This window comes from Camelus bactrianus, chromosome 3 (assembly GCF_048773025.1).
Source record: "Camelus bactrianus isolate YW-2024 breed Bactrian camel chromosome 3, ASM4877302v1, whole genome shotgun sequence".
Classification (NCBI taxonomy): Eukaryota; Metazoa; Chordata; class Mammalia; order Artiodactyla; family Camelidae; genus Camelus; species Camelus bactrianus.
The window spans coordinates 24,898,870-24,920,952 of NC_133541.1; the positions used below are offsets into that span (position 1 = coordinate 24,898,870).

At 38.3% G+C, this 22,083-nt stretch overlaps 1 long non-coding RNA gene across 4 annotated transcripts in view; it reads right to left on the bottom strand.

Annotated features, from left to right (window-relative positions):
• LOC123617009 (uncharacterized) overlaps positions 1-22,083 on the bottom strand; it is a 430,324-nt gene that overhangs the window by 295,444 nt on the left and 112,797 nt on the right. The window contains exon 3 of one of the 4 annotated variants that reach the window (XR_012503733.1): positions 7,424-7,457. The exons of the other annotated variants lie outside the window; for them this stretch is intronic. This is a non-coding gene — a long non-coding RNA (uncharacterized LOC123617009). The remainder of the gene's footprint in view (positions 1-7,423; positions 7,458-22,083) is intronic. 4 annotated transcript variants of the gene reach the window in all.

Sequence of the window (22,083 nt, forward strand, 5' to 3'; positions counted from 1 at the left end):
ACCATTTTTATAGTGTTTCAATTTTTAATTAAAAATAATTACTCTAGATACGGGAGTTCTGGAATTTTTATTTGAAATACCTTGTTTTTTCCTAGCACCCTCTGTCTCATAACAGCTCCCTACTGCCAAAAGAAAATGATCACATCAGAACCAAATCCATCTATCTTCAAGTAACAGACGTTGGCAGACACATTACATTCTGAGACTGTTTGTCAGCCTTTGGCTGGTAGGGTTTAAATTCTGATTTACTCTGGCTGCTCCAGAGATAAGACTTACAACTTCACAATCACTGAGATGGGCTCTGATTCTTATCATACAGACAGATAGAGAAATGGGAGAGAACGGGGAGTGGGAAAAACAGAATTCAATGATAAAAAGAAACACACATACAGAGGATATGTGTACACATGTCTTCTCCATTTACTCAGACTACCTTACATTATCCAGGTTTTACTTGCTCAGAACAAGGTCACAGGGCAATGGAGATTCTACAGGTCCAGCAGGAGCACAGAGATTCACTATTTTTTTTTTTAAATAAAGCCTTGAAAAACTATTTGTGGAATTTATCCCCGAAAATATGACATATTTAGAGGCAGGAATAAGAATACAAATTTAAACTTTATAGCTCTCATTGTCTTAAATGTATACAGTTTCAAATTCTCTTGTCAGTGTGCCTTCTAATTAGAGTGTTTTTAATCATGAATATGATAGCAATAATACGTGTTATACCATAATTTATCATGAATATAGGACTTTATTAATATTATGATAATGCACATTTTAAACAAATGAAGAGTATGCATGCTAGATTACTCACTGTGGAGAGCACTGTTTATGTGTGAACTGGCTTAACGTTTGAGGTACACTGTACTCTACTAAGCAAAATCAAGTCTGCCTCATCCGTCAAATTAACCATTTCTTCCTCTTTGTACTAGACTTCCAGTATTTCAGCTGCCCTTCTGTTCTGCCGCTATCTTCTTTAGGATCTTGATTAGAAAAGAAAGAAGATGAATATTCAAAAGTAACAGAGTTTCAAAGGTATGACATGAAAGGCTACCCCTGTCTATAATGAGACTATGCTTAGAAGTAAGAGATCCTAGGACGACTATGATCTCTTTACTGATGTCTCCTCTTTGTCTATGTCACAACTTGTTCTCACCAGCCATTTGCGTTATGATTATTCAAGAATCTTGGTCCAGTCTATAAAAACATCCTTGCCCTAACCTCATACCAGAGTGTTAATCTTTCACTGTTCCTTCCATCTCCACCAAAGACAACATAGTTCCCTCCTTTTAGTATTTCAAGTCTCTGCTCCAGGGTCCTGCCCTCTTTGAATTTGGATCATTGTGCACTCACTCTGCAGCTATGTCTTTGCATTAATTCCTAGCCCTATATGAGAAAGGGTATTTCCTACATAACCCTACAGTACCCTCTAGGAATCAAAACATCATCAATTGACTTTATAATCTCCTTCCCTGAAATTAATTTCATCTGAATTCTAGGTGCAGAAATTGGACCCCACATCTGTTTTCTCCCTAGCCAATTACCTTTTTGCATGTTTTTATTCTTTTTCTGACTAGACAGTCTCTAGTTAGTTCTTACTACTGGTCAATTACACTCTCAGCTATATCACAACTTATCTTTTTTCTAGGCGCAGTTTTTTAAATTGCCATTATAGTCAGGACTACGCCATTCCTCTTGCTCTGTGCCTACCTTTTTCCCCTTCTCTCATGTGACAGCTTCTTTTGATGCCTTCCTTGCAACTGATTTATTCCCTGTTATAGACTGAATGATTGTGTCCCCCTAAAATTCATAGAGTGATGCCCTAACCCCCATTGTAGTGGTATCTCGTGGGGGGGCCTTTGAGAGATAATTAAACTTAGATGAGGTCATGAGGATGGGGTCCCCATGATGAGATTAGCATCCTACTAAGAAGAAGAGACCTGAGAAATAAATTTCTGCTTAAGCCACCCAGTCTATAGTATTGCCATGGCATCCTGAGCAGACTAAGACACCCTCTTCATCCTCTCCACTACAAATACCGTGAATGACTGCTTCCTCAGCCTCCTCACCACTGCCTGTTTGGAAGACTGACTCTTTCTCTCTGCCCAGGGGTCTAAAGAAGACTTTCCAATATCACCTCATCACTTTTTACTGGACATTCTATTTGAACAATTTTTTGGCTTTAATGTATAAATCCTTCCATGAAAAGGTGTGTGGCATTTAATAACCTCCATTGTTCTGTTTTACACCAATCCAACCCTTCAGAGGCCAGTTGCAGGCTCAGCTTCTCCAAGGAATGTTCCCTAATGTTTCCCTCCATTTTAATCTCTCCATTTTCTAAACTTCTCTGGCATTATTTTCTATACCAAGTAATTTAGAAATTTAACATGCTTGTGTATTCTCTTTTCTTCTTGGAACTTGCCAGCAGTCCTGTGTTTTCTTCTGTACTTTTGCACTGGAGTGTTACTCTCAGTCAGCTGCTAATCTACCATGACTTATCAGTTATGCTCTAACTTTATGCCATATGTACATACACATATTCCTATAGTCTTCTGTTTCTGGTCACTTCTTTAATTTACCAAAGATAATTTGGGGTCTAAGCATTTCTTTACTTTCCTCAGCACTGTGGTGACCTTGGCAAGCTAAGGGACTTTTAACCATCCCTGCAACTAGGCTGCTGATTTTGTTTTTACATAGCCTCTCTCAGAGAGAAATTAGCAGGATCAGTCCCGGCCTCCCAAATGCCTTTAACATGGTCCCTGCTTACCTAAGTTATTTTTTTCTCTTTTTATTTTTGAAGGAATGAGATTGTGGGAACAAAAAATAGCAAGGGTTCTCTGGAGTGCATTGTGCCTATTCAGAAGTAAGAAAACAAAGAAAGGAAGAATCAGTGAGCCAAATACCTCTTATACCATTGTCCATGTGCCCTTTCCAGAGCTGGTTCAGTGGATAAACCAGCAGCCCCTATTCCCAGGCATGTTATTCTGAAAATTTAAATGTTTCCTCTGAATGTGTGAGTTTGGGTTTACCTGGTCTTCAGGAGTAGCACTACTTTTCTTCATTGGCTTTGGGAAGACTGGATGGAAAACCATTAGTTGTTTTCATCATCAACATTTACTTTGTTCTGTAAGATCATTTTACTAGGCTCCAATCTAGTAAGATGGGAACAATGAGGAAGAGTTTCTCCTCTTGAATTTTAAGTCCTGCATGTGCCAAATCACACAATAAAATACACACAGAAAACACAACAGATATCCATAAAATCTGCATTTGTTAAACAAACACTTTTCATGCACACAAAGAGGGTCAAGCTAATTAGGGAGAGAACACTCTTGTATAAAATCAGTAAATGCCCATAATCAGGCTTTGAAAGTCTCAATATCAACAGGTATACACTGAAAACCCAACCATTCATTTCCCAGGTGTCTGCTTTATCAAATATATGCTTAACAGTATGTGAATTACTATGAGTCATAAAAAAATATACGTGCCCATCCTCAGGAGCATTTATAATCTCACAGAGGGGTGAGACATACACAAGATGCACTATGAGGAAATAATATCTGACATATCATTATCAAGGGAAAAAATGCAAGGAACAAAGGTATGTTAAGATGATCTATATTGCCTTCCCAGCTCTGAATTACCTACTGTTGAGGAGGGGGACAGAAGTATGGTCATACCCTAAGTACAGTATATATTTAACTTTGGAATACATGCAGTAGAGAATTACCTTCCCTGCTTCTGCTTGCATCCTTCTGCTTGTCAACCTAAAGTTGCATCCTCAAAGCTTGTATCAGTTTATCATGGGGAGATGTTATAAAATTCATTTCAAGTATCTGAGGAAAGCTAATTGGGGATTAAACAGTAGCAGATAATTTGCTATTTATAGTGGGCTTTTTATGATACTTTACAAATTCACATGCATTGGCAACCCTTCAAGATAACAATGTCAATATTACCCAATTTTGTAGATGAAGAAAGTACAAGGTCAGAGAGATTATCTGATTTGTCCAAGAACCTAAATGTGTCTGATAGGGTCCTGAAAGGAAACAGACAGCATATCTAAAGGAATTGACTGAAAATAATTGATTGAAGGGCAGAGGTAAAGGGCCAACAAGGGAAAGTAAAACACTCAAGGACTAAAAATCAGAAGGCCACAACTACCCTCAGGCCTGTAGAAGAGAGAATAATGTTCTCAGAGCTTGAAAAGAATTGCCACTCTGAAGGAGGAGGTGCCTGACAGGATGGTGGACACAGATGCTGCCAGAACAGTGGCAAAGTGGAGAACGGTAAAGTCAGCGAAGACATACCGAGATCTTCTCTTCCCTCAGCCTCTACTCCTCTGCCAGTGCCTCCCATTGACCAAAATAAACCAGAATCTAGAGAGTAAAGATGCTGGATGATGCAATCAAAAAGTTAGGTACAGAAGTAGGCAGAGGAGACGGACTGATCTGGAGGAGATGGAGAGGAGCAGCAAGCGAAGTAAAAATATGTGGTTTCATGTCTACAAATCCAATGTTCTTTTTCCTACAGGTACTGCTCAGATACACCCAAGATGTATAATGAGGAATTAACTATAAGTCTTTGAAAAAAACTAGGAAAGAGATTTCAGTCTTATTAACACACATTTCTTTTTTAGGTTAGACTGCATGCCTGCATTTTCTGATGGCTTATAGCTATTCTGGAATTCTTTCTACTTGGACAGAATCTAGACTTTGTAACCTGCTCTCTTTAGTACACAAGTACATCTTCATCTCTCAAAAAAGATGCAACCCCCAGAGATGATACTATTGAGTTTCAGTATAATGCTAAGCTCTACAAAGTCCTACATGAAAAACAACAAAAACGGAAATTGAAAAAGATGATGGAAGACTGGCTGGGTGTTGTGTATGGCAATCACTGTCAGAAAAATGTTCCTACTTCCATAGGGCATGCAGTCTTATAGTAGTACATATTTCCTCTGAGAAGGACCCAAAATGAAATGAGACAGAATGAGGTAGTAATTCAGCTTACCTCACATATTGCTCAAGAGAAATAAGCTTTCCTTATTTGGAAATTTGGAACAAATTTGGAACCCAACATTTTGTGTCTCACTGGTCCACTGCACAATTCCATTCACCCAGTTAATCTTCTGTATAAGCACCTGCTCATCTCTCGCACTTTGGTCCTCATCTGTCTGAAAATCCCTTAAATTAAGCACAGTCCTTTCCAAATATTAGTACAAAGATCCCTAGAAAGAGAAAAAAAAAAAAACCCTGCAATTCTATCACTTTGGTATGAATTCAGTTTACCAAACTACTGTCCTCCTTTGATTAGAGAAATTTAAAGTACAGAAGAAAAACACATGAAATGCTTTTAACAATTAAAAACCAAGTAGTTAAAATACCTCAAGCCTTTGAGGGTAAAATGGAGAAAAGAGACCTTGGAATCCAAGGGGAGGATGCAGAAGGAGGTAGTGGAGGGTTGGGGAGCAGTTCAGACAAACTTGGTGACTTACTTGCTCAAGGCAGGCCTACACCTAGCTACTCATTTTGGTAGATCCCTCTTCTGACTGCTCTCACTAGCATCTGTGACAGCATTGAACTTGTGACGGTACTGAACACTAAGCAAACTGTCACCAAGTATTACACCCCGCAGAACACTGGCTTTTACTTCTTAAAGGAATCAATCCAGTTACTTTTAGAAAGATTTCCTCTATGCTTGAACTAACTAACTATACTTCCTTCCACTCCTTAAACCAAGGCTCAGGCTTATCCACTACCATTTCCGAATGTTTGTTTTCCTTTTCCCCAGAACAATGAAGATGACAGCGTTCTGGCTAAAGGGCCCCAACACCTGAAATACTCTTTGCTAATTACACTACTTGGCAGGCTACAAAGAAGTGGCAAATGCAATCTTTCATGAAAAAGAAAATTTAAAGAAGAAACACTATCAAAAGCATCAGTGAAAATAAGAAATTAAATAATTAAAACTGTTCAACTTTATAATGACTCAGACACTATAATATGACTGGCCTTTTCTGACCTGTTTGCCAATTAGGGCAGGGTCATGGATCCTGGAATATAAGAGAGGTTTCGTCAATATCTTTACAACTGATTTGGTTTTTTGTTTAGTTTTTTGAATAATTTTTTTTAAGCAGAACAGAGTATCAAGCAGGGGACTTGGCCACAGGCCGCAGCTGGAGTCCTCAGGGGGAAAAGAGCTTTTTTTTTTTTTTTCCCCTGGGCTTTTCTTCTGCTTGATCACTTTTTCACTGATGTACATGATAAACGCTGCCTATTATCAACCTAAATATCAACCTGACCAAACATGTGGGTCAGGTATTTTAACCCAGGGAAGATCTTTGTGAAACAATTGTATTACACATTTTGATTGAAGATTACTTAATTTGGTATAGCCAATTTATCCTCTCACGAGGTTCTTCAAATATCCCACATTCCCTGCCTGTAAGTTCCTCTCTAGCTAAAAGGATCTGGCTGTCTCAAGGCTCTAGATAATGATGGCAAGATCTCTCTTAAAAAATTTTTTACTATTTTAAAAACTAATATAGTTACATTACCCAAAATCCTATGCTTACTCATTAGTAACTATCTATAATGCTTAATACCTGCGTTCATTCACTCGATAGGCACTCAGTAAAATCCTTTTGTTTTTTAGATTTCACTATCAATTGAGTAACTCCCGGGTGCCAGGCATTATGTTGGGTAAAACCTCACATGCTCTCTCCTAAATCCATCACAACAATCCTGAGAAGGGGAGCTTGCTGTGTGATGGGAGCAGTATTATTAAGATGCAGGTCCTGTTCTATACAAATACAACTAAATATAATTAGATTTTAAAAATCCAATCCTTAGCATCAATTAAAATTTTTTTTGTAAGTTTCTTAACCAAATAGTCACAGCTTTGCCTTTGTACCATTTTCCACTCTATTTCTGAAAGCCTGTGGCATCAGTATATGGTAAGCAAATCCATTCAAGAATATACTTACTCCTGGTGAAAGTCTTGTAAAATGCTGCATGCTCTTGAACACACAGAAAACTAAAAGGCATTAGATGATTTGACCCAAGTTAATCACCTGTAATAAAGCAACTCAATGTACACAGCCCAGTGTTACTGAGATGTTTATGTCACTTTTACCTATAAAGACCCTTTTCACTTTCGTGTGTCAGTGTGCAGCATAAACCTCAGGCAGTAAGAGATGTATCAGTATTCTGCCACTGTTTACAAAGCAAGTGACAGGCTATAAATATCTAGTATATTTAATGGGAGAAGAATTCTCAAGTGCATTTTATAAGCAAAAAAGTGAATGACAGAAATGAAATTACACAGATACATAATACAAATGTATTCAAAGCCATAGATGAATTAATTAACGGAGGTTAAAATGCATTGCCAGGATACCATTACCAGTACTTACCCTCAAGGTTTTAAATCTTCCTCCAACCTTCATTCTGTAGGAATCAAACAAGCCACCGTCAAGACTTGGTTTAACACAACACCATTGCCGAGTAATTTGGTTTACTCACCTGGTTATTTCCTAACAACTCAACCATTATTATCAATAGGACCTCAGTCATCTCTTATTTAAATTAGAGGAAGTTCTGCTCAAATTTTCAAAAAGTTTAAGAGGTTAAGTCCTCTTACTTAAGAGAATATTGTCTCATTTTCTTACTATTTTTTTCCTTCAAAAAAAGATACTTTCTAGGCAATGAAATCTTCTGCCTACTCTTCAGATCTATACCTTATATCTTCATAGATCTGGCATGTCTCCATAAAACCTTTTAAATGAAGTGTGATTTTTAAATATTTTGGTTCAGACTTGGGGCAGAATATACTCTATCCACTCATAAAAGAACAAATTAAATTTTAGCCCAGGATTCTTGTGGATACAAGGCCTACAGATTTTGGCAATGCCAGCTGGGTATATTCTTCAGTGTCTCTTTAAATCTTTCTTAATGTATAAATGACATTTAAAAGCCCCCTTTTCATTGCAGTTGGCAGAGTACCTAAGACCATAACAAGTTGCTTCCTCAGTAAATGTCATTTCCCTTAACCACAGGGCTATAATTCAAAAACTGTAGATTTTTTTTTTTTAAAGAGAAGTGTTAAAAAAAAAAAAAAGAAAGAAATAGAAGAAAAAAAACACCCTTCTGGGAATGAAGCCTAGGCTTTCCCATCTATGAAAAAAGGGAGTTGTAACAGAGTGGGGGACTGGCTAGAGGCCAGGGACCTGAAGTTACTGCTTTCAAAATGGCTTTCTGACCAACTATACCCAAGTCATGGCAACTTGCAGGGAGAGTGAAACAAAGAGAAGGCAGGTGGCAGGAGTCTACTGCAATGCGATGCTTAAACATACACACATTGGAGCCAGAAATCAAGGTTCAAATCCAATTTCTACTACTTACTGACTTTGTAACCTTTGGTAAGTTACTCTACTTCTTTGTACTTCAGTTTCCCTGTTATAAAATGAAGATAGTAATACACAGGTGTATTGGTTTTCTACTGCTGCAAAACAAATTACCACAAATGTAGCAGTTTCTGTGGACACAAACATACTATCTCAGGGTTTCTGTGGATTAGAAGTCAGGTACATTTTAGTGCCTACATGTACTATGCTCAGAGTTTCGTGAGGCTGAAATCAAGGTGTTAGCTGGGTATACCCATATCTGGGGTCTTGACTAGAGCAAGATCTGCTTCTAAGCTCTCTTGGGTCATTTCCTTATGACTGTATGAGGTTTCTACTTTGTTGCTGACTGTAAATAAAGGGGCCATTCTCAGTTTCTAGAGGCTGCCTGCTTTTCCCTGCCACGTGGGAACAGCCTCTCCAAATTATGGCAGTTTGCTAGATCAAGGCCACTGGAGAATCCCTCTTACAGTTGAATTTCTTCTTTCAAGATGGGCCCAATCCCTTTTAAGGACCCATCCAATTGAGTCAAGTCCACCTAGGATAATCTCTCTTTTGATTAACTCAGAGTCAAAACTGGGGCCCTTAATAACAGCTACATTCTTCCACCTTTTAAAGTAAAATAATCATGAAGTGACTGCCTTCACATTTGTAAGTTCTGTTCAAATTCAAGTGTGTATAGGGAGGACCATATAGGGTATAAACACAAAGGGGCAGGAATCTTTGGGAGCATTTTATTTTACTTTATTTTTCTTTGTTTGAAGCATAGTTGACTTATAATATTATACCAGTTTCAGGTGTACCAAAAAGGAATTTGATATTTTTATAGACTACACACCATATAAAGTTATTATAAAATATTTACTATATTCCCTGTGCTGTACATTTCATCCCTCTGACTTACCTATTTTATAACTGATAGTACTTCTCAATCCATTTTACCTATTTCACCCTTCCACTTACCTCTCTCCTCTCTGGTAACCACTGATTTATCTTCTGTGTCTCTGTATTCATTTGTTTTGTCTTTTAGATTCTACATATAAGTGAAAGCATACAGTATTTGTGTTTCTCTGTCTGACCAGCTTCACTAAGCATAATGCCCTCTGAGTCCATTGATGTTGTCACAAATGGCAAAACTTCATTCTTTTTATGGCTGAGTAATATTCCATTGTATAGTGTCTATGTGTGTGTGCATATATACATATGTATATATACTATATCTTCTTTATCCATTCATCTGTTGATGGGCAGTTAGGTTGCTTCCTGATCTTGGCTATTATAAATAATGGTGAAATGAACATGGGGGTGCATATATCTTTTTGAATTAGTGTTTTCACTTTCTTGGATACATACCCAGAAGTGGAATTGCCAAACCATATGGTGGTTCTATTTTTAGGTTTTTGAGAAACCTCCATACTGTTTTCCATAGTGGCTGCTCCAATTTACAATTCCACCAACAGTGCACAAATGTTCCCTTTTCTCCACATCCTTGTCAATACTTGCTATTTCTTCTTTTTGATGACAGCCATTCTGACAGGTGTGATGTGATCTCTCATTGTGGATCATTTTAGAATGTTGTCTAAGACAACAAGATTCTGGGACTCGTTGGGAGGGTTAACTGAGTTACAATAAATATAAAACATTTAGTGCCTAACTAGAGATAAGCATTATATACATTGTTATTATTACTCTCCACAGGCTGGATTTCTTAGGAGATGCTGGGTCTAAACAACCCATCCAATCATTGTGTTACTGTGCTAGAAGCTATGATTAAATCCAGGCCTCTCCTGATCTGTTATAGCCTTTTCTCTTCATGCTACATCCCCAAGGGTATTTGACCTAGAATGACCTTCCTGGAAAATGCTTCTCCCTGCAGCTCTTCCCTTTGCTCCTAAAGCAGCTTTTTCAGAATAAATAGTACCTCCTCCTCGTCACCTTGAATCAACAGGTAACAAACCTTTCTCCATGGGGCCACTTTGGTAGGTGGGCTCTGCTATCTAGTCCTCAAGGTGAAGGTGGGAGAAAGGAGTTACACTCCCAGATGCCCAGGCTGCAGACTTTGCATAAGTCACTGCAGATGTACAGTGTTACGTGAGAAGGAGCTGACCAATTAGAGCCAGGATCATATAGTATTTAGAAGGGGCCTGAGTTTCCAAAGCTGCATCTCTTCACTAAAGTATAAATCACAATTTGAGCCTGTAGGCTAGCTGGTCCTGTAAGCTGACCCAAATAAATATATACTCAAATAAATACACAAAACTCCTACAGTCAATTTGGGGAAGGAGATTCTTTACTTTGAACCCTATCTAATTTGATTCAGGAGCATCCTGTGCATTCTGAAGTCTGGAACACGCCTACAGTGGTGTAACCAGATTACTCTGTTGCACACATCTCAGCAGGGTGTCCATAAAAAGAAATTCTAAAATAATAAAAATCACGAATCCCTTCTAGGTCAGCTGCTCTCCTCCTCACGGAGTCACAGATTGCTGGACAGACATTGTACTGATATGTAACGCCAGCCCCTGGTAAGTCTGAGACCATGCAGGTGTAGAGATTCCAGGTGTTGACCTGGCACAACGTCAGTGGTGTAAAGCAGGTATGAGGGGAAAAGGATGTGGGGACAAGGATGGAATTACAGCAGCCCCATGTCTATGTGATATGAAATTTTGAAATCAAGTGCTACTTACCATCCCATACCATGTGTATTAGTTTACTAGAGCTGCCATAATGAAGCACCACAGATTGTGTGGCTTAAACAACAGAAATTTACTTTATCATAGTTCTGGAGACAAGAAGTCCAAGATCAAGTGTTTGCAGGGTTGGCTGCTTTCTTCTGAGGCTTCTCTCCTCTACTTGTAAATGGCTATTTTCTCTCTGTCTTAAATGGTCTTTCTTCTGTATGTGTCTGTGTCCTAATCTCTTCTTCTTAAAAGGACATCAGTTGGATTCGGTCCCACCTACACGATCTCATTTTACAAGAAATACCTCTTTAAAGACCCTATCTCCAAACAAATAACATTCTGAAGTACTGGGACTTAGGACTTCAACATACGGATTTTTTCAGTCCAAAACACCACGTACTTAACAAAGGTGGGTCACGTTCCTATTCATTGCTAAAGTGGAGAGATGTGATTGTTGCTGCATATTAAATGTTGATGCTCAATCTCCTCACCTTTGGTCAGACTTGTCTTGTTTTCCACTTGCTCAACTTAATGTAAAAAACAGAGTTGACAACAAATTGATGTGTGTTGCAGGAGGCAGGAAGGGGTTGAGTCTTTGATGAGGTGGACTCCTTTCAGAATTTTGATAATCAGAAACAAAATGCAGATTCAAGGCACTGATCATTTTGTCTCTGTTGTTCATTGACGTATCTTTATAGCCTTGAACAGTATCTGTACTTAGTAGATATTTAGTAAATATCTGTCAAATGAATAAGGAAGGGTTGCTGAAAGGAGGCAGGGAGGTAACTAAAAAAGGAATGAAGTGATGGCAAAGCCAAACTACCATTTTTACAAGGGCTTCCCCTCTCTAGAACATACTGATAATAAAAACAGCACTGTGTTGTAGTCTCCTTTCCCTTCTAAAATCTGCATGCCTTTTTAAAACCCAGTTGCTATTTGATCTCTGCACACATTTGGTATATACAGTAGGAATTCATTAAACAGTTATGAAGTGACTGGAAGTCCTCAAATGAAGGGGTTAAGTACTATTACAGTGGAGGTTTTCTAGCAGCTTACATAAAAAATAGTTGTTCTTGGAATCTAAACCCTGCTCTATTCTTTCTGCTTCGCTGCAAACATAGATGACCACATACATAATAATGCTTTACACCTTCTCCCTTCTTGTTGCCATTGTCTTCTTTTGTTGAAAAAAAAACATTAGAACTTTTTAACACTCCTGCACAATCCAACTATATTGTGACTTACATAACCATTACAATATTAAATCATATAACTACAACGTCCAATCTCTTATCATCACAGAAATCTTCTCTACAGTATTTCTGAGAAATGAGCAAATACATTTCTGCTTGAACAATCCCAGTGATGCACATGTCACTGCCCTGAAAGCCAACCTTTTCCACTTCATTATTGAACCAGTCCAAATATTTATACTTAACATCTATCTCCTATAACATCTACCCAATTGTCCTTCCCTTTTATAACCACGTTGATGTTAAGTCCATCTTTTAACTTTCTATATTTCAAATTTTCAAATTTCAAATATTTCAAATTTTCTTTTCTATCTACAGTTTTCTCCAGTTCTACATTCCACATTTTAATTTTTGGTTTTACAGGTCATGCTGCTGAATAGTCTAGAACAATGAGAACAGAATATATAAAGACTGTGAAAATTTTTGAAGCTAAGAGGAACCAGGAAGATCATCTAATCTAATCAGCATATTTTTCATGGGGAAAAGGAGTCCCAATGAACCAAAATACATATACACACAAAGTCAGAGTCCTAAAAAATTGAGGTCAAGTATTAGAATACATGTTGCTAGTTTCCTTGCCAAAATGTGGCTTCCAATTTTTAGTGCTTAATGTTTTCAAACTGTACACATTAATTTCATTCTCACATCTATGTAAGAAAGATGTATTTCTATGTAAGAAGAACATATTTTTTTAACCTTATTTAATAGATAGGGACTAAGGCATGATGGGTTTTCATAGGAAAGAGATAACAGAACTGGAACAAGAATCCAAGTCTTCCAGCCTCTAGTTCAGTATTACTTGAATATTTAATACAAAATCAGTAACCTTCCACTAAAAACTTAACAGGTACCGCATTAGTGAGAGCCCTAGCACAAAACAGATGGCACACTAAAGAAAGCTTACCAAAAAGATTTGAATGAAGGGACTATTTACAGAACAGTGCTCTGAGTTCAGGGAAACAAAAAGAGATGGTGAAGTATCTAGGGACTAACAGGAGTGAAAAGCCTTTACTGTTTCTAGGTCTGAAGAAGCAAGGGGAGGAAACAGGGTTCCTGGAACCTGCCAGTGTTGGAGGAAGAACGGCTGGCCCAAAGTAATTGGGGTCTCAGAGGAAGAACGCTGCCAGATGCTGAGAGCAGGGAGGATGGAGGACTGGAGTAAATATCCTGGACCTCTTTTTCCTCCTGCCCTCCGGTTTCTTGGTGTCTCTTATTAGCCAAATCTACCCAGAAACCAGGGAACAAAAAAGTTTTCTGGTGCACTGGGAAGAGAAGAGAATGAATTGGGGTAGAGAAAATAACCCATGCAGGTGCAGGGCAGAAGGACATCAACAGGAAGCAGAACCTTCAGTCAAGCTCCCTTTATAGCTAGTGATCAACTACTTGATGCTTTTCAGAGCCTGAGCAAACTCAAAGGGATGGAAAGATATTCTAGATCTGAGATTCTAGAACCTTCAAAATATAACTTTTAAAAGAAAGACATGAAAATATATATTTTAAAAATTTATTTGTTCAAGTCACTCTCATCAGAAAGACAAACTATGCTAAGATGTTTAATATGTCTCTGTTAACAAATGAAACTTGTCTTATGTCTGGTATTACTTGGCCTAAAATTAATGGGCTTGCCTCCTTATATTCAACCCAGCCTGGTTCCTTTTCAAAATCTGTTATAAGCACCTCATTGAACCTGAACCTGTCCTAGAAAATAGTTGGACTTCATTTTCATTTTAAGTTGTGTCAAAAATTCCATGTCAAAGTCACCCTCCCTTTACTCCTCCATCCTCCACTCCTCTGGCTTTACTGAAGTGCCCCTATCCCAGAATATATAAATTATTACTCTAGTTACTGAGTGAGTATTAGAGTTTTTCAACCTTGGGTTTACTGACATTTTGAATCAGATAACGCTGTGTTGGGGGTGGGGGGGTTACTTGTGCCCTGTTGAGCACTATCCCTGACCTCTATCCAGTAGAGGCCAGTTGTACTGCCCCAGCTGTGACACGCAAAAATATCTCCATATACTGTCAGATGTTCCCAAAGGGGGAACTGTCCCTGCTTGAGAACCACCACTGTATTTGCTGGAGAAAGGAAATCCAAAGCTCTAATTCATCTGGTAGAACCCAAGCTGGAGGCAGCTGCTTTGTATGTGCAATAATCCTAGCTTGCTCAATTAAGTCCAAATAAAATGAGGCAAAGATCATAAAGTGTTTAAAGGGGAGAAATTAACAGAACTCCACTTTGTTTTGTCAGCCAGAAAGAGAAAAACCCACATCCAGGTGCTTGCTTAAAACCAAAAAAAAAAAAAAAATTATATATACCAAACCCCACAAACTCTAAATTTGACTTTATGAGGTGCCAGATTGTGAACGGACTTTCCTTAGCTACAATCCCTACCAAATGGTATTATGTGGCTTGTAACTCGAATGTTCAGTCTGAAGGAGTCAAGAAGCGCGGAACCCTCACCAGTGCGGAGCCCAAGCCTGCAGAGCTGAGTCACCTGGCTGTGAAGTCTCACACCGACTGACCCACAGCCCACAGAGAGGAAATTAGGATCTTCAAGAGATTCTTTTGAAGGTGACTGAAAGGGAATGTCGTACAAGGATGTATGTGTTTTCAAAACCTTGTGAAGTTTTTTTTCCCCTCAAGGGCATTGTTTTAATTTATCTCTGTGATGTAAGCAATCTTTCTAACCTAAAGTACTGGAGATAACTCAGTTCCAAAAAGTTTTATCTACAAAAGAGTTTAGTTGGACAAAATACCCTTAATGGCCCTTAGCCATTCCCATGGGGTTGGGACAGTTTTTACTTTTATAGCACCAACCTGAATATTAGGAAATGAAAGAATACAAGGAACCTTACAGAAATATTTAGTTTAGTAGTGTACTTCTCAAACTTATGCTTGTGGAAGAGTCACTCAGCAGAGGAGGGTGTTACAAATGCAGACTATGGGACCAAACCACAACACTGTGATTCAACAGGGCCAGATGGACCCAGAGATCTGCATTTGTACAAGCATTTTGAGCCTGATACAGGTGGGATGAACAGACACTGTCTAGAAACACTAACCTAGTCCAACTCTTGTCAGTTTACAAATGAGAAAACTGAGGCCCAGAAAAGTTAAACCAGCAAATCAGAAACAGAACCTACATGAGAACCAGGTCCCCTGGGTTCACTGTTCAATGCTGCTTCCTCAGCCTCACCATGCAATGCACGGTAACATGGTAAATAACACCGTATCTCAAAATATCGTACCATCACCCACAAAGGCCGTGCCAAGAGCATTCAGCCTCAAGAGCTTGCCCTTAGAACCAATGAGCTGTTTGTGGACTCATGGAGGCTGCCCCTTGTGAACAGAATCCAAATATATGACACAGGCTTACGCTGCCGCTGAACCCAGTGCAGCTGCCCTGTGTTTTGCAGCCAATGAACGGCTATGGGCATGGATCCCAGAGGTAAAAGGAGGTCAGACAACCAAGGCTGTCCCTCTAGAAATCCTGTTAGCATGTGCCTTATCATGGGCAATTTTCTCTTCTCTGGGGTCCCGGCAAACCTACGGTATCTTCATCTGTGATGTACTCCACTGACTGTAAAGTTTTACTCAGTTGGTATCATACCAAACACGTTTTTTTTTTTTTCTTTTTCCTTTTCTGTCTTTCTTTCTTTCTTTTTTTTTTTCTTTTTTTTTCTTTTTTTTGCTGATTAGTACATAGTTCACATAAGTGAGTCAATATGTTCTTTCCAGACCTTACTGGAGACATCACAGGTGCCTGCTCAGAGATTCTGTCTCCCTGCCAGTAAGTGCCTATTGACTCACACAAATGAAAGAAAAAAAAAAGACAACAGAATTTTATATTTCAATAGAAACTCTGGTGACCAACACTAGGATGTCACATTTTTCTTTTTCTTTTTCAAGTAAAGACAGTAAACATATGACTACCCACTCACAACCATTTCATAAAACAAAAGGCATTTAACCCCCATTAAAGAAAGTAACCACCTAATTTTTAAAAAAATTATTCTTCTGAGAGACTCACTATGTGTCCTACTTTACCACAGAGAGTAGGAATTTAAGAACAAAATAGCAACAGTCCTTGGACTAACATTTGTGGACCCAACATGACACCTGGCCATCCTGAATAAATGCCTTCACAAAAGGGCCTCATTGGTCATTATCAGAACTCTTCTGTAACTGCCCTTTACACCCAATTTGTTTGTCTGTCTACTCAGGTGTGCCACAATTGTCTTATCTGATGACTGCTCAGAATTCGAGATGGTATTTCCCAGAAACCAAAGCTGCTCTGAGTTGCAGGCAGGTCACACTTTCTTTTTTTTTTTTTTAGGAAACTGTTTTCATTAGTGTTCTGTTCTCCTCGTTCCTCTACTGTTGGTCAAGGCATAGAAGGAAAAATAAACATGACGAGTGATACCAGCTGCTAGATAACAGGAACTTTCTATCTAAGCCTTCTCATTACAGGGCAGAATGTTTTTATTTTTACTTTGAAAACCATTCACTGGATCGATATCTACACAAAACACAGAGAAAGAAGATGCTCCCAATTTCTCATTATGTCAGCTTTATTGGAAGTAGTATGGAGATAATGAAAGATGTTTAATATTGGTGGCTTTTCAAATGTGGAAATTGCTGTTGTCCACTGAAAGTAAGTGTGGTGACAAAAGCTGTTTTCAGCTCATAAAGTTGTGGTTATTGTTTCATATTTTTATAGAGCCCTAAATGCACAGGGTGCTGACAATATTTGAAGTGGGACCAAGCAAATCAAATCTTGGGCCAAAGCAGGCAGAGTCCATACACAGACCCAATCCAATACCAAACCAATAACTCAAAATAAATATGCTGTAGCTCCAGGCCATTGCAAAGGGAGGGCTGCAGGAGGGCAAGTGGTTTTAGGGTGAAGAAAAGAAGGGAATCTCCCTAAAGTATAATAAAATAATAGAATCCCTTTGAATAGTACCTAGAGCCTCAAAATGAGTTGTCCAAACCAGTATTTTCTTTAAGAAGCCTCTCACTGTCCATCTTCTCGGTAGAAAAAAGCAGGTCTGCTCCAGCACAATAAATGAGATGTCAAGTGTACATATATGTAATACGTCTCAATGTGGATGCATTGTTCTCAAGCCACAGAGCCACTCCATCTTCATCAGTTATTGAACTGAAAGCCTGGAAAATGTCCTTATTTAGAGGTGCAAATAATGCTTTCCTCTTTAAGCAAAACGAAAAAACCCTCTAAATGGTGGAGATTCTTTGAACCTTGTTAATAAATCAACCCAAGAATAGAGCACTGTGTTCACAACATGATCAATCAAAAGCTACACACAAAATGGAAAAGAAAAGTCTTCCAGTGCAGTGCCAGAGGCCTTATCACAATTGCTTCCTGACAGAACGAGTGGATAAACAAGCTCAGGACAAGGCCAGTCAAAGACTGGCCCAGAGACCTTGTTTCTTGTTGCTCTAGGTATCAAAATAGGAAGTAAACAGCTTAGAAACAGTTCTGAGAACTGCCTGGAGGAAGTGCTGCTTCCTCTCCCCACACTTGCTAAGTCTGCTTATCTTTCAGTCCCTCAGCACAGCCTTTTGCAAGCTGGCTGAGACCCCTTAGCAAAGACCATCTTCTCCCATCTGCCTCTGACCTAATGCCATCCAGCTGACCCTAATACATCCCCTCTTCTCCCCAAGCACCAAGATGTGATAAGGAAATGAAGGCACAAACAAACACCACAATTTCCATGCGATAGATCCCCTAAAAACTGCAGACAACTGGTTCACAGAAATATCCATCACTGTGGGAGAAAATGGGCACTGAGGCTGGATAGGTTTCCAGCACCACCCAAGCAGCATCTCAGCATGACTGAACTACTTCATCAGGCTCCTCAGGAGTAACCAATAAACAGCTCTGGACCTCATTAACTGTCCAGCCTAGTGCTGATTCCTACCAAAAAAAACATGTAAGCTTATTTTACGAGGAGACTGGATTTGTGTTACCACCTATCGGACGATTTTTAATACACCATCATCACCGGCCTAGCACCTGACACTTACATAAGGCTTTTTATGCGTGTATGCTCACAGGGTATTAATGCATCTGGCTGTCCAAGTCCTTCTATGAGCCAAAGAAAGCTCCTGTATTCACTTGATTGCCTCTGCTTGGCTTTACACATCCTAATTCTAATTCGTGTAAAGGTGTTCATAAAATCAGTGCTAGGTCATCTGAGTTCCATTTAACCTGGATTTTTTGATATGAAACATGTAAATTGGAGGCAATTAATATTTCAAGATCGTCTCAGAGAAATGGGCTAGCTCCCTAGGATAGATACAATACCCATCTTGGTTTCTACCTTGGCCTTCAGTTCTCCAGATTCTACACAATATTTCACACTGGGTTGTCTTTTAAAGGACCAAATGCTTTAATACTGCGTATGCTTTAAAACCATAGAAAACCTGTATTTTTAAGAGACATACAATTATGCCAGTTTTTTATTAGCATAAGGAGGACAAATTGTTGCATATCATATTTGTTTTGTTTCCTTTACAATCCAATTCAGTAAATCATTCTTTAATAAAATTTACCAAAGGAGTGACCTTTCTGATAAAGAAGCAGAGACTATCATGGTTTCTTGAGATTGATCTCTTTAAAGGCAGAGACGGAAAGAGCATGTGCATTGCTTTCTATAGAGCACTCATGACTAGATGGTATCTGAGGTATTACTTTTACAGTGTTGATCATATAAATATTATTCTTCTGTGGTTTTTCAGTGAACTAATCACATCTAACATCATATTAAGGAAGTCATTTTAGTAGAAGCTTTATTTATGGAGAAAATCTCAACCAAAGTATACACAGAAAAATTATTGATATTATGATTTGGTTGGAGAAGCAAAAACGCAGCTAAATGAAGTCTGAATTTCATAAATGCTGCTCTATGGGGGAACAAGAAAATTCATTTGGACTGAATATTTAATTTCCCACATTGAATTGTTAAGCATTCATTCTTTCTTCTCCGTATATTGCATTAATAGAAAAATACAGAGGCCCTCCAGTGGACAAACTCAATATCCTCCTGGAAGAACACTGAACTGACAGGGAGTCAGATGACTGAGCAGGAATAAGAGTCTCAATAAGAACAATCACTGAAGACCTGGCAAATTCAGGTGTCCACCTCAGGTCCTTCAAACTACTGCAAGTGAGCAGTGCCTTACAGATACAGGAGGAGGAGGGAAAAACTGACAGCTCACAGGCCAGTTCTAAGCATACTAAAAATATTTATTAGCAATCAATAAACTACATCACTATACTTCTCTTCTTCAACTTTTTCTTATTCTTTCTCTCTATCAATAAAACAAAATCCATTCCCATCAGTATGGTCCAACAAAGGAAACAGGAATATAGGAGTGTAATAGAGGGGATTTTGTTACGTAGATTGAAGAAGGACTGAGAAGGAAAACAGAGGACTGTATAAGGTAACCCAGGGGTTAAGAAAGGCAAGAAGCTGCCACCACCCTAAGCTACAGGACCAAGTATACAGCTACAACTAAATAACTAAATTGATTCATTAATACCTGTTCCTAATCACATAATGGAATCTATTTGACTGCATTTGTTCATTCCACACATTACTCCACATACCTCTCCTCTGATGACTATTTCATCATTTAAAGAGAAAGATGAATTTGGATGGTGAATGATTTACAAAACCATAGTACTCTGTCCTCAACGAACTCAAAAACCCTAATCCATGAAAGCATAATTCCCACAGAAGGATGCTGCGGTTGCCAACATCAGTGGTCTTTTTCTGAAGCCTTAATAAGACAAGCTGAGAAAACACAAAAATTAATGTGTGCTTTCATTTACTTCCACTGAGTCAAAACATAGAGCAATGGTTTATACATTTTCAACTCTTCTTGCCAGTGCTTCAGAAGTTCAGACCATCATTACAAGTTTCTTTCACCTTGGGAAGAAATTAAAATTATTTCAATAATTTCAGTCTCTAAATTAACTACGTTGGCCCTTCTTCTAGGCTGGAGCCTATTATCCAATTTGCAGCAACTCCATAGCAAGAGCAATTATCTTGTCTAAGAAAGCACAACAGGGCTTATCAACCTTACCAACAAACCAGTCAACACTCAGTAAGTATGTCAACACTCAGCTCTGCTAAAGGAGAAGCTGGACAGTCAAGACATATTTTAGCACTCAATTTTAATGTTTGAATTAGGATTGTAATGGATTACTCCATTACAATGCAGTTGAAGAGCACAATGTTTACAACTGGATTGTATCCAATTGGGATTTTTGCATGGTCTCCGCCCTGGAAAATCAGCTTGAATTCTTGTACTCTGGCCAGTTTTCAAGAGACATCATAATTAGATCCCAGAAGAATACATTGCAGCTGAAGAGGATGTCCCCTGCAGAATTATATGGGGGAAAGGCTGGCCAAAGGAATGTTCACATTCATGCAATTACCCAGTTAATTGCACAAGGTGAATGGAGTCAGTATAATTATGGCTAAGGTCATGCTAGGATTAGGCTAGTCCTGAATAAAACAGTATATTTTGAGAAAGAAAACATAATACTGGGGCAGACTTTCCATCAACATACTATGTTTCATTTCCTTTTGCAACACTTGAGTGAAAGTTCATTGAAACAAAGGTTTTAGCAGATCTCAAAGCATATTGGGAAAAGTGGCCAAGTGTAGGATGTGACACATTTTGACCTTCTCCCACTGGCCCTTATGTGAAAGACTATTTATGGACATTTAGTTATAATCACTCACAGTTTGGTCAAAGAATCAGGTCCTCTGTTGTCATGTTTATCAGCAAACTTGAGGTTTTAAATAAAGGAACTCAACGGGATTCAACAGCAGCAAAATTATGAAGCACAGGAAATATTCGGAACTGGTTGGGGAGTTGAGCAACAAACTCATCTTTATTGTGTTTTCTCTGCGTTGGGCTTATGTTGGGTGCTGCTGTTGTTGTTGTTGTTGTTGTTGTGTGTTTTCTCATCTGTTACCATGTCTACATTTTCAGCTCAACTGAAAAACATTTATTGTGTGCCTGCTCAGTGCCAGACCCTGGAAGATAGCAAACATTTAAGAAAAGAAAATTTATTGGCCAATATTAAAAAGAGTAACAAATTTTATATACCAGAAAGAAGCAAGTCCATGTTTTTGCATATTTATTTTTTCAATATCTTTTATAATAAACAGAATTTCAGCAGCTAGTGAAAGGAAAATCTAATATTATTTTAGTAGACTTGAAAATAATTCATATTTAATTTTGTCAGGTAATAATTTGAAGTTCTTTTCTTCATGTGGACATGGTAATCTTAAGATTTAAATTGGTTCTTCCCTCATATCATTAAATAAAGGTGTATATCATGCAACTATTGTTAAATTTGTATAGGTATGTAACAATTCCTAACAAGGCTCTTAGCTTGTGAGGGGAAATGGTATCATTTTACGCCGGATTGATGCTTGGATTATACAGGAAAGTAAAACACATGGGTTCTTCCTTCTAGGAAATTACAATCATGAAGATAAAAAGTTTAAACTACTTAAACTTAAAATTAAATTCGGCAAAATTCAATCACATTCTGATGATATAGAATACATATCAACATTTCACACTGCCCCATAGGAACACTTTGTTTTAAATCAATAGAAATTACTGGTCTATAAAAAGTCAGACGACGAAGGGGCATCATTTGTATTGGTGAATATCCTAAGTGGGAAACCAA